Here is a 12,693-nt window from a genome sequence, read left to right on the forward strand (position 1 = left end):
AACCGACTGTTTGCTGGATTTGCACGGATTAATACAAAGATATCTTCAAACAATGAGGGCCCCAAAGGGGGGGTATCATCACGATCACGGGAAGGGAAATTTTAGCTTTCACGATCACAGTTACCTTGATTTTTGTTTTCACGATCACGAACACCAGTGGCAAATCACGGTCACGGTAAAAGTTGCAGGTACAGAAAGCACGTGTCAAAGTAAACACAACCACACAGTAATTCGCTCCTCTGGATCTATTGTTTATTCAACACAAAGTGACAACTGTTGCACTTTTTTATTATTTTTCTTTTAATTCTCTTTCATACACACATAGAAATACATATCGATTCATGATTTGTAATCAGTAACAAGAATGTTGTTTTCATTGTTTTTTCTCTCGCTCTCTCTCTCTCATACAGACACTCACAGGAATATACACTCCAGGGGCGGAGCAGTTAAGCCAGAGGGGGTGGGGGGGGTTACAACCTGGGGTCCAGGGGTAGACCCCTTGTGGGGTACATGGGCCCCGTTGGGGGGTCTGGGGGGCTTAGCCCCCCAGAAGCTGAAGAGTTTTAGCTATTTTATGAACAATTTATGGCTTATCCTTGATTTTAAACATGATCAACTGGTGTCAGCAGCCACTCATTATTTCTTTTAAAGTTAGTGTTAATTTTTTTAATTTTTTTGACAGCCGGGGGGGGGGAAGGTTGGGTTCCGGAACCCCTGTAACCTCCCCCCCCCTAATCCGCCCCTGCACTCATACACATTCAACTCCCACACCCTCACTCACACACATGAATATATACTTGCACAATTTCACATTTCCAGAGCTAAATCTTTTAAACCCATTTTCTCAAAAACTATTGGGTGGATTGAAAAAAAAGTACATGTATGTGTGATGGTAGAGTCTTTAATAACAAAATCCCCAACGAACATGACTTTGATCGACTTTGACATGAGGATCAAGTGACCCAAACTGGCACGTCTCCCCGCCATAGTTCCTGAATTTAACCCATTGTTGATAAGTTTACAGGCGCTAAAATAAATCCAAGCTTAATGCAAAGAATTAAGCGACAATTAGAATCTATGCCAAGCGTGTCCACGTTGCTGGGATGAAAAACACATTTCTAGTTTCGGTTTTGGCTACACGCAGACTCGATCAGACTCGAGCCAGTCGAGGTCACACTGAGCGAGTGACAGCCGGACGTGGCAATGTCGACAATGTCAATGATCTCAATCAAACTCAAAGATCTTGAACAAATTTCAAGATCTTTGCCTACATTCAGAACAGTCATAGAGCAACATAGACAGGGCCGGACTAGGGGGGGGGTACAGGGGTTGCGCAACCCCCCTCCCCCCTGGCTTAAGCATGTACCTCCCAAACGCTTTTTTTTTGTGGGGGAGGAAGGGGGGGTGGGGGGGGGTTGCATTTGGATCATCATGAAATCCGAGGAGAAATCGCACCTCTCACCCCCTTTCGAAAGACATTTTTCTTCAACGATTTTTGTGATGAAAAGTAGGAGTCCTTACAATCTCAATTCTTCTTCATTGCCTATACAGCTTGCTGTCGAATTTACCTTTTTCATTCAAGGACAGGCTTCCTTTCCCTCCAGAAACATCAAAAACCGTTCAGCTTCAAGGGGGCAACCCCCACCAAGGGGCTTTGCCCCCTGGACCCGCATCTGTAACCCCTCCCCCTAGTACTTACCTAGTCCGGCCCTGATAGATCAACATACCTTGACATTTCGTCTTCGGAAAGACGGACCCGTAGCCAGACCTTTCCACCAAGGAAGGCATTCTCGCCGCCTGCTTTGGTCTGGCTTGAATCCACAAAATATAACAGAAGTTCGATGACAGTACCGCTGCACGCCATTTTTGATCTTCGAATTCGAATTTGACTGAATGCACTCAAAACTTTAGCACGAAGCCCTTCCATTGGATGAAGTTTGGCAGACTTTTGTAATTCGCCTTCTGATTCGATCTCTTTTTTGTGTGATTGGTTCTCTTAAAGGGAAGCAATCGCTGTCAAAATCATATTTCTGAATGTGTTGTTGCTTCCCTTCAATCGGGATTGGCTCCTTGACGAATAGAGGATCATTGAGTGATACAGCTGTGAAAAATGTACGTTGAAAATAAAATGCTTTGCAATAATGCCCATCACGATCACGAAAACAAATGACGATCACGATCACGAGACTTGATTTTTTTGTCATCACGGATCACGGGCAAAGTCCCATCACGATCACAGAAATGGAAATTTCGGCAATCACGGTCACAGAAAGGTAAAAAAACGCCAATCACGATCACGATTTTAAACCCTTTGGGGCCCTCAACAATGTGCCAGCGCCTTCTCGGCCGTGGGAATCGGTTACGTCATAGTGGAAAAAAAAAGCATTGCGTTCAAAACTCCACAAACAGATCGACTGCTAACGTTCTAAAATTCAGAATACAAATAACCGGAATGGTAGGATATTGGAAGACAAAACAAACCCCAGTGTTCTTTAAACTAGACAGACAGACAAACACGAATGATACAGATAAAGAAGTTATCTCAAAATTGTCCACGAAACTTTCTTGCAAGATGCTGGTGAGGCAATTGGTTAAAGAACTATGGGTCGACGTACTGTAAATTAAACGTTTTGTTTTTTTCCATAAATGAAACGTTCCAATAACCTACCACTTTTTTTGGGGGGGGGAGGGGGAGGGGGATTCATCAGTGCATCAGTGTCATTAGTCGACATTGACTACATGTATTAATGTTGCTTTACGCGACTTGTTTTCCATTGAACCACAGTCACACATTTAATAATCACGGCAATGGACTTACTGTTTCTTTGAAACGCAGAACCGCATGTTACAGCGTACAAGGCGCATCTGTTTTACACCACTCGGACGCCTACGATTTATCTGTGACCAAAACTCAACAAAATAAGTTTGTCGTTGACACTATTCTCGCGATTACTCGCCGACTCAACATTAAAAGATGTTTGGTGGCCTGTTGTCAGATCAGTTTTTTTGTTTGTCCGAGGGGGGCTTATCGTCTTCGGTTTCATCTTTATCGACCAAGGCCGAATACTTCCTTGTGTGTGTTGTCATCAATGCAACCCCCAAACCGATCTATGTACTCTTAGGTCGATTTCAAATCAGGTTGTTGTTTGTTTGTTTTTAGCAAAGGCGCATGAAAGACAAGTTCCGCTCAGTGGCGACATTTTGAACGAAAATCAAGGAAAGGAGGAAGATGGCGCCGCGTGGAGAAATAAAACTCAAACGCAGCCGTTTCCAATTTGAGTGACTGAGCGCACAAACTCTTATTTCAAGGTATTCCTGGTGTGGGGTGACATAATTGCAATCCCAATTCCGAACTGTATAGCTTTTGGGGCGATTAATTAGAGACAGATTGTGTGCTGAGTTATATCTCTTTAAGTTTGAAGCGAGAATGATAGTAGTAAGGAAAAGGTATGCCTCATCCCCCTTTTATTTGCGCAGCTGCGCAGCCGCGCAGCCGTATTTTGATAGAAGGTTATAGGTTAAGGTGCCTGTGTTTAAGTAGTGATAAGGAGATATTGCGCATAAACGGTTTATTGCGTTTTATATTTTGTCATGTGATTTCATGTGCCTGTACCTGTTGCTCGGTACTAATGACCACTCCAGCTGGGGTAAGCACCAATAAAATTCAGTAATTGCCCCCATTTTCTCCGCGCTTCGCGGAGCACTCTCTCTTTAATAGCTATGTAGTTTGGTGCCCTGTCAGGGGAGGTGTCAGGATAAGGTAATAAAAATGGTATCCCTACGCTTTGCGGAGCCCCTTCGCCGATAAAACCACCAGAGGTGGCCAGCAGTTAGAGAAGTTTAATAGGAGGTGGTTTGCCTACCCCGAGGGATGATTAGGGTTTAATGCTTAGATTAGTGCTAGACAAATGGTGTGGGGTGGGTGTGGAAGTTAGCTCGACTGATGAGAGGGATGGGAGCTGATGTACACATATAACAAAAGTTTTAACAAGTAGACTCAGATTGTTGTTTTTTATGTGGGTGTTATAAACATCGGAGGTACATTTTACACCGAACAAGAGTTGTTCTACAGTCAGTCATACCTAATGTTAGGTTAGAGACTGATCACGTCTGAGTATTGGTTGTCCACAGAGATGCAAGACCTAAACATGTTAGACCTTGTTGATTGGTCAGCACTAAAAATAGAAACGGTTGTTCTACATACAAGGTTTTGATAGGTACACCAGATAAGATAGGTATTATTTTGTTTTTGATATTTATTTTCTTCGTTGTTGCGGTGTTTAATTTTTTTAATTTTGTTGTTGATAGACTATGTAAGAGGTAGGGTTATATGTGTGGTGGGAATAAAATGTAAGTGCAAACACACACACACACACACCTCCGATCACACACACCTCCGATCACACACACACACACACACACACACACACACACACACACACACACACACATACACACACACACACACACACACACACACATGCGCGCGCGTTTACACAAGTACTTCCAAACAAGAAGGTAAAAAAGTCAGACGTAAAGAGTAACAAAACAATACATAAAACTGCTCACGGTAGCATTCAAGAGTTATACAGACACATAGTTATTAACTTTTCCAATATGGAGACCAAAAAGCAATGTACTCACGTTAAAATGACGAACACGGAACGAATAACGGCGACGTTTCGACCTAAGGGTCTTCTTCAGGCACAAAAACACAAAAGTACACACACAAAAAAGAAGAAGAAAGACGATAGAACAAATAAAGAGGAGAACAACTGACAAAACAACTGCACTGCACAAACCGACAAATGACAAAGACAGAGAAGCAAGGGAAGCTACTCGAGGAGAATGAAAAGCGGCAGTTTTGAGGTCTGTAGACCAAACAAAATGTGAGGGGGGGGGGGGGGGTGCGTGAAAGGGAACGAAAGAGGAGACTCGCGTACCCGTGCGGACACACACACACACACACACACACACACACACACACACACACACACACACACACACACACACACACACATACACACAAGGTGGAACAGCGGGGGGAAGGTTGAGATGAATGAATTAACGGCGAATGTTAATTCCATCGGGGCAGGTAGTGCCAAGGGATGATATGATGTGGGACTCCCTGAGTTTGCGCTCGAAGGAGTCGCCACGTACTTGCCACAGAGCCATGACTCTGACATGATCAAGTGAGTGACCAGCGGCGGTGAAGTGAAGGGATACTGGCCTATTGCGGGAATGACGGATGTCAGCCAGATGCTCGGAGAAACGCACCTCAAGGGTGCGTGCGGTTTCTCCGATATAAATCTGGCGACAAGAGAGGCAGACGATCGCATAGACAACGTTGTGACTTTGACAGTCAAACGTTCTCTTGACCGTGAAGGAGCCACGAGGGCCTTGGAGGCAGGTGTCAGGGTGGAGGAAGGGACAAGATTTGCAATTTCGTTTGGAACAAGGAAATGTCCCAGGGGCTGTGGGGTTGGTGGGACTGCGAAGACGGGATCTCACCAAGAGGTCGCGAACGCTGCGGTCTTTTCTGAAAGCACAGAGTGGTTTTTGAGTAAAGATCGAACCAACAGAGTCACTTCCTTGAAGGATGTGCCAGTTTGATTTCAGGATTCTGCTTACTGGCATGTTGTGGGGATGAAACAGTAGGGAAACAACGGGTCTGTCACTGTCCCTAGATGGTGAAGGACTGAGGGCGGACTCTCGACAGACCTGGGTAACCCGCAGAAGGGCGTCACGGACGAGTGCATCAGGGTAGTTGCGGGCCAAAAAGAAAGACGTCATCAAGACAGACTGTTGGTGGAAGTCGTCGTCTTCAGAGCATAGCCTCCGAAGACGAAGGAATTGAGAGAAAGGAATGCTGCTTTTGTTGGCAGGATGATGAGAAGAGTTGAAATCAAGGTATGAATGAGCGTCAGTTTCTTTGTAGAAGACAGAGGTGGTGAAGCGACCATGCAAGATGGAGATGGAGATGTCAAGAAAGACCACAGCTGAGGAAGAGATGTTGAATGTGAACTTGATGCTGGGATGGAATGCTTGGATGAAGTGAATGAAATCGAGAAGGAGGGGTTCAGACAGAGAAGTGGCACCCAAACCATCGTCGATGAACCTCTTGTACAGCTCTGGAACTGGGCCAGAGTAAGACTGTAGAATGAGGTGCTCAAGATGACCCATGAAAAGACATGCATAACTGGGTCCCATCTTCGTACCCATGGCGACTCCGCTGATCAATATGATCATTTTATTATAAAAGTGACAGCAGTCTTTTGAATATTAAAAATATTAAAAAAAATTAACATTTTGCATACACATACATTAAAAAAAAAAATCCAAATCATGATTGTCAATTTAAAGGAACGAGGTGGTCCCCGGATTAGTTGTCAACTTCATAACCACTTCTTGGTGTCACAGGAAGAGGATTTACGGTTGTGACAGGACAGTAAGCTGGACATGTGGAATACAGGGGTCGCTGTAGCTGCTGAGGGTATTCCTCGCTTTGTGTCGAAGCCGTGGCTGTGGTTGATGGTGTTGAACAGTAGTAGTCTGACGGCGGACACTCTGTGTGATTTTTCGGATGTTTTTTCTCCTGCTTCTCCTCTGTGGGTGACAGAGAAGATACCTGTTGGTGGAAGTCTTCTTTGAGTTTTTTCTGCACTCTAAGCAGTTTCTGAAACTTTTTCAAGTCCAGGGTGACTCCTCTTTGGGTGGGGACAACACGCCCACCTTTGGTGCGGGTGGGAACAGCATAGTGGCGAATATGGATTTTTACAGCCCCTCTCCACGTTTTTACTGAGGCAAAAAGGCTTCCACCTAGCGGGTAGCGTGTAGCCGGCTGTGGTGGCTGTTTCATGGTCCCTGAAGGCATGATCGACTCCGCAAAAAATCCTCTGTAGTGGTCTTTTTACATCCGTCCTGTCTTATATACACACTCGTGGTTCATGTACATTTTGATTATTCTGGTTTCAACGGGTCCACACTGGGTTAGCCTAAGGTCACGTGGGATGCTATGTCGTTTTTCACTCTGTTGCATCACTCACAGAGCAGTTGTTCAGTCACATGAGTGATAACCCTTTTTCGAAACGCTGTCGTTTCTGTCCACTTCCACACAACAACTCGCAAACACCACCAGGAGACCCCGTCTGGATGTGTCTTGGGTAATGCTACATTCCAACGACTAAGAATTTTGTCTCGATTTAGGTGTTCCCAGATTTTATCTGCGACGATTCTAATGGCGTCAACAGTCCACCGTGTTGAATAGTCTTTTTCTTCTCTCTTTTTTTCTTCAAGGCGTTTGCAAACATCGCGTTTTAACTCACTAACAAACATCAAGAACAAACTGTTTCGCAGGTGATCTTTAACTTTGAGAATACCAGCCTCCAATTCTTCCAACATCTGCTCTAAAGAGGGACTGGCCGTCTCCATCATGACTTTTTTTGTTTTGTGTACCTCTCTTTTCTTACTAGCACTCTTCTAACCCTCTCTCTACTTTGGTGGGTACGAGATGAAAGTGGTGGTGATGATTCCGCCCCTTCTTCTTATATAGACACATACACACACAAGACACACCCAATAAAAGGAATAAAACAGTTTACAGACCTAAACAAAAGACGATGCACGCGACCTCAGTTTCTTCTTAGCTGTTGGACCAAAAACCATACTCTTCGATCATTACTCCAAAGTCTGTTGGGAGAAAACACACGAAGCGTTCGAAATAAACTGGCTCCGCGGCTTTTCATCAAAACATAGTACAATACATACAAGCCACAGGCTGAACTCGTCAAGTCTTGCAAAAGACGTGGGTTGTACACGTGAGCTGAACTGTGTTTCAACATAAAGTTTTCAATGGCGGGGTGCACGGGTGGTAAACCAAAACTATCAAAATATTCCGCTTGTCCCAGTCCATCAAACCAGACACACACCCAGTGTTCTCCCGGTCCTGTACTGCGATCTGTATTGATGACAAAAGCGCTTGGGCGTCGCGTATTCACCTGTCGTGGGAGTCTGTCTCTGGGAAACACACCTCGAAACACACGTCGGGTATGAATGTCTCTCCCCAACACTCGGCTAATGTCTTTGCTGTTCATAGTGCAAAATCAGTCAGGACCTGGCGAGAGCGATCAATCTCGATCATGCTGTCCATTTCACCATACACAATCACCATCACAGGTGCTGGAAGGGCTTGGTTGAACTTCAGCTCCAGACGCAGGGCACCGCTTTTCACCAGTTCAAACTGATCTCCATCCAGAAGACTGGGACTCAGGTCAAAACTGTAGATAGCATACCCCAACTCAAAATCACGCAACTCCATGTAAGACCCCGCATCTTTGTTGGCGACACCCGTAGACGTCATGAGACTGAAGAATGACCTCACATACTGGTGTTGTTCAAAGTTCGGTGTCAGGGGTTTGCCAGGGATCTGTTTTCCGTCTAGGTACAGGCTGAGAAAGGACAATCCTTGTGTCTTGAAGTGATAGGGATTACGTGAGGCTTGACCGTTGAAAGCAGCGCTGTCCACCAAGCCAATCACCAGGCGGTTGGGTGTCTGACTCAGAAACAAGTTGTCCTGCACAGCACTGTGGTTGCCTGTGGGAATGGAGAAAGTCTTCACAACGACCCTTTTCAAAGGATACTTGGCCGTACCTTTTTCCAGCGCTTTGGCGTGAGCGAGGCTCACAGCAGGGTTCAACTTGACTTTGCGAACAAACAGGGAGGCATGTGTGATGACACTGCGGAAACCCTGAAAGGGGTCAGGAGACATCAGGTGGAAGATGTTCTTGGAAGGAATGAGTCTGATCTTCACGTCCACGCCGTTCATCATGTAGCGTTCCTGGTGCATGATGTCAGCATGAAGTCGCCCCATCATGTCTGCCTCTCTGCTCCGCATGGTTTGCTCACGCCGTACCTTCAAACCCCAGTTGGCATCCCCTGCTGTATCATCCAGGTGGTTGGAGCTATCTCGGTAATACATGGCACTGGTGAGGTGACTTTTCTTGGCTTCTCGTCCATAGTTGAGGGTGGCTTCAATGTAGGCACGGTAGGGGTAGGTGTTCTCTGAATTGGTCACCAAGGTATCATTGAGACTGATATCCACCTGGGAAAACAGGCTGTGCAACCAGTAGTTGACAGGAGCCACAGGGGAGTCAGCCTCCAAGTTTGTTCCGTCTGCTTTGGTGATTTTAGCTCGCACATGGAGATACGTGTTGCTTAGATCCAGGTACTCGGATGTAGCACCACTGATGGTAAACTCAATAGGGGCTCCTGGGGCCAGAGTAGCCAGAGGATGATACTCTACAAACATTCCCTCCTGCACAGCTGTCTGTGTTGGGGGTACAGAAAACAAATCCAATCCAGTATGTACACTTTCACATGACTGAGGGTGGGCAAGGGCCATGATGCTTATCCAAAAATATCGGCTGCTGTCGCCCTCCTTCTCTTCTTCTTCTGCCTCCCAGTCTGACCTTGGTGGTGTGGTGTAGATGATTTTATACGTTTCCTTGCAGGTTCTCCAGGCGGCGCGGCTGTTGTGCCTGTCACTCGACCCACGGCTTGGTGAAACAATCGCTTCCCTGCATTGCTAGCTCTCTGCTGTAGTGACGACTTAACACTACGCCCAGACAGCACATCCTGAGCCACCTGCATACCTGTCCTAGCCCCCTCTTTCAGCAGAGCTTTTCCACCACTTCTCAAAAGAGGCACAAGGGCTCGACCAATACCCCCTAAGAGATTGCCAATACCATGACCTCTGTAGTTTCTTCCTCCTACAAACACGGGGAGACCGTGGCCGACCTGGCTGCAGTAATAATCTTCATAGAGTTTTCCACTGCCCTGGAAAGGGGTTAGACGAACCATCTTCTACAAATGGTCGGTGCGTCTACGACGAAAATGAAGCGTCACGACCGTCTTCCCTTGCTCAAATGCGATAGGTTTTCCCGTGTCCGTTGTTAAAAGCATTTCCACCGTGTTGAACTGACAACGAGTCAGTGGCATGTAATGGGGTTTTTCAAACATATGATGAACGACTTCTTCAGTCTTCTTTTTAATCGGCACCGTCCGCAACAATGGGACTAATGTGTCTCCGACCACTCTTTCGCGCACCAAATCGCAGTACACGTATATTGCGTGAAAATCTTGATGTAAGTCCATCATAGCCTTACCGTCAAAGTGACCAGGGCCTATGATGCTTTGTTGGGTGACATCTGTTTTCAAAATTCTCATCAACTCGGGGCTCATCCACAGCGAGATATTTTTGAGTAATTTAACACGTACTTTTTTTGCTGCTTTGGTGTAATAAAACCTTACATAGTGCGTAAGACTTACATCAACCAAGAGCTGGTTTAGTGAGTCTATAAAAAAAGCAGGTGAATCATACAACCCCTCTGGTAAAACTAGAGTATCACAAGAAATAACAACACCTAATGGGACACAAATTCGAAACTGACACGTGTCTTTTTCCACATTCACATACGAGTTGTTAAACTGAATCTCAGCCAACCCACACTCGTAGTCGGTGCCCAGGTCAATTGTTTGAGGTAGTTTTGTGTAGTAGTGACTCGCGTTGTTGTCAGGGTAGTGCTGCAAGGAGCTGTTGCTGGGGAGTGTCAGGTAGAACATGATGAGTGAAGACGTTGTTACTGTACCAAGGGTGGATCAATGGAAGGATTAGGAAGCACGTAGCCGAGACAACTTCCCAGTAGGGCCACCCACAAGTTATCCGGTCCGCGACCGGTTGTCAGATTGAACAGAGACACTCCAATCACCACATAAATAAGGAGCATCTGACAAAGGAAGACAATCTCGCTCCGAGGGACACGATGTCCAAACACACGCCACAGCCTGGATGTTCTTGGTCGCTTAACAACACTGTCTGGTTCATCCAGAGGCGTATTAATCTTCTGAGTTTTCTCCATCAGAACCACTGAAGCTAGTCCGTGTAGGGGGTCAGTGCCGACTGTGGAATCCAAGAATTGAATGACGGGTCATAGCCGAACCATTTGACTAAATACTCTTTCTGTTTGCCTTTTCCAGGGCGTTGTTCCAAAACAGCTTCAATGCGGTATATTTCTTTCTCCCCCACTTTCTGCAGTTCCTGTTCATAAAAAGTCCCCAACAGTTCTTCTCCGTGATCATCTTTCAGCACATAGGTCACGGGTGTGGTTGTCTTGACTTGACTGATGGTAAAGAGTTCCTCTGTCCAAGAAGGCATATAACCTTTTTTAAAGACTCTTCTCGTCTTGCTGATTCGCACACGGTCTCCTATATTCAGTTTAGGTGGTTTGGAGAGAGTTGGACCACCATACAACCGTTGCCACACTTCCTCCTGATTAGCGATGGTTACGTCAGCAGGAGCTTTCTTAATACTGCGGTGGTAGGAATGATTGTAACCACGCACCAGCTTAGCCAAGACTTCCACATACCTCACTGAACTTGTTCTGGTGAAATACCTCCACAGTTTGTCTTTCAAGGTACGGTTGAAGCGCTCCGCCATTGAGGCTTTAATGTCATCATTTTCTGTCACAAAAAAGTGTACCTTTGTTTTGTCCAAAAAATCCTGGAACACCTTGTTTTTAAATTCGCTACCCTTATCTGTTTGTAGTCTCAGGGGTTGACGACCTCGGACAAAAATGCTTTTGAAGGCTGTCACCAGAGAGGCCCCTGTTTTGTCCTTCAAAGGCACCACCCACGCGTGTTTGCTCAGCACATCAATACATGTGAGTAGGTAGGTAAACCCGTCATTGTCTTTTCTCAGCGCTCTAACATCAATCAAATCTGCTTGCCACTGATGATCTATACCACCCACGATGATACGACGACGAGTAAACTTTCGCCGCACAGGTTTGTGTAGTGTATAGGTGTCTTGAAATGTCAACCACTTTTCAACTTGTTTTTGTTCTTGTCTGGTGGTTCTTCTCAAAGCCTCCACCCCACCCAAACTTCCAGGGAGTTGACTTCCATAATATCGACGTCGCAGCTTCTCAGCGACTTTTTTCTTTTTCACTGGCATTCTGCTCAAGAATAAGATAGCCACGTCTTCTTCTTGGGCGCTGGAGAAGGAAATGATACTCTTTCTGCAGAAGGAGATGCTGAGGAAGGACTCACAATTCTTCTTCTTCTTCTTTTTGTCCTGGTGGATGGTCTTCCTCTATCACCCCCCTCGCTGTGCATCCACTCCCATCGCCCTGTGTGACCAATGAGTTCACGAGGGATATTAACCGCTTTTAAACCTCTTGCAAACACTTCCCACCCTTGAGGATCAGGTGCATTTTTACGGTAACGAAGAGCATCATTCACCAGATCAGCCATGTTGGTTCCTGCTACTGTCTGTCCCTGGTACACGAGCTGTCCTTGTTCATTCCACTTGATGTCAGAACTGTCCTTGGTTATATCCAAAAGCAACTGAGCCTTCTTCTTCAAGGTTTTTGGGACACTCTCCAACACTCGTTTTTCTACCCTAGATAGGTCCTGAGGTTTCTCGACCTCATTTAGTTCTGTCAAAGGTTGTTTTGAGGGTTGTGCTATCTCCACTCTTCCAAGAGGTTTGTTTTTATATTCTTCAACACGCTTAAGAAACCGCCACAAGACTTGTTGGTAGGAGTCTGCTTTTTCATGTTTGTCCACATCCTTCTTGTCTAAAATACCCCGCATCACTTGATCCATGTCCTTCAAACTTTGTGAGGTGGCATCAGG

General features: G+C 45.7%; 1 protein-coding gene across 2 annotated transcripts in view; it reads right to left on the reverse strand.

The window, feature by feature from the left end:
* The window catches only part of LOC138981104 (beta-1,4-galactosyltransferase 4-like), a 41,575-nt gene that overhangs the window by 6,505 nt on the left and 22,377 nt on the right, over positions 1-12,693 (reverse strand). The window lies entirely within an intron of this gene.

This window comes from Littorina saxatilis, linkage group LG12 (genome assembly GCF_037325665.1).
Source record: "Littorina saxatilis isolate snail1 linkage group LG12, US_GU_Lsax_2.0, whole genome shotgun sequence".
In the NCBI taxonomy this organism is placed as follows: domain Eukaryota; kingdom Metazoa; phylum Mollusca; class Gastropoda; order Littorinimorpha; family Littorinidae; genus Littorina; species Littorina saxatilis.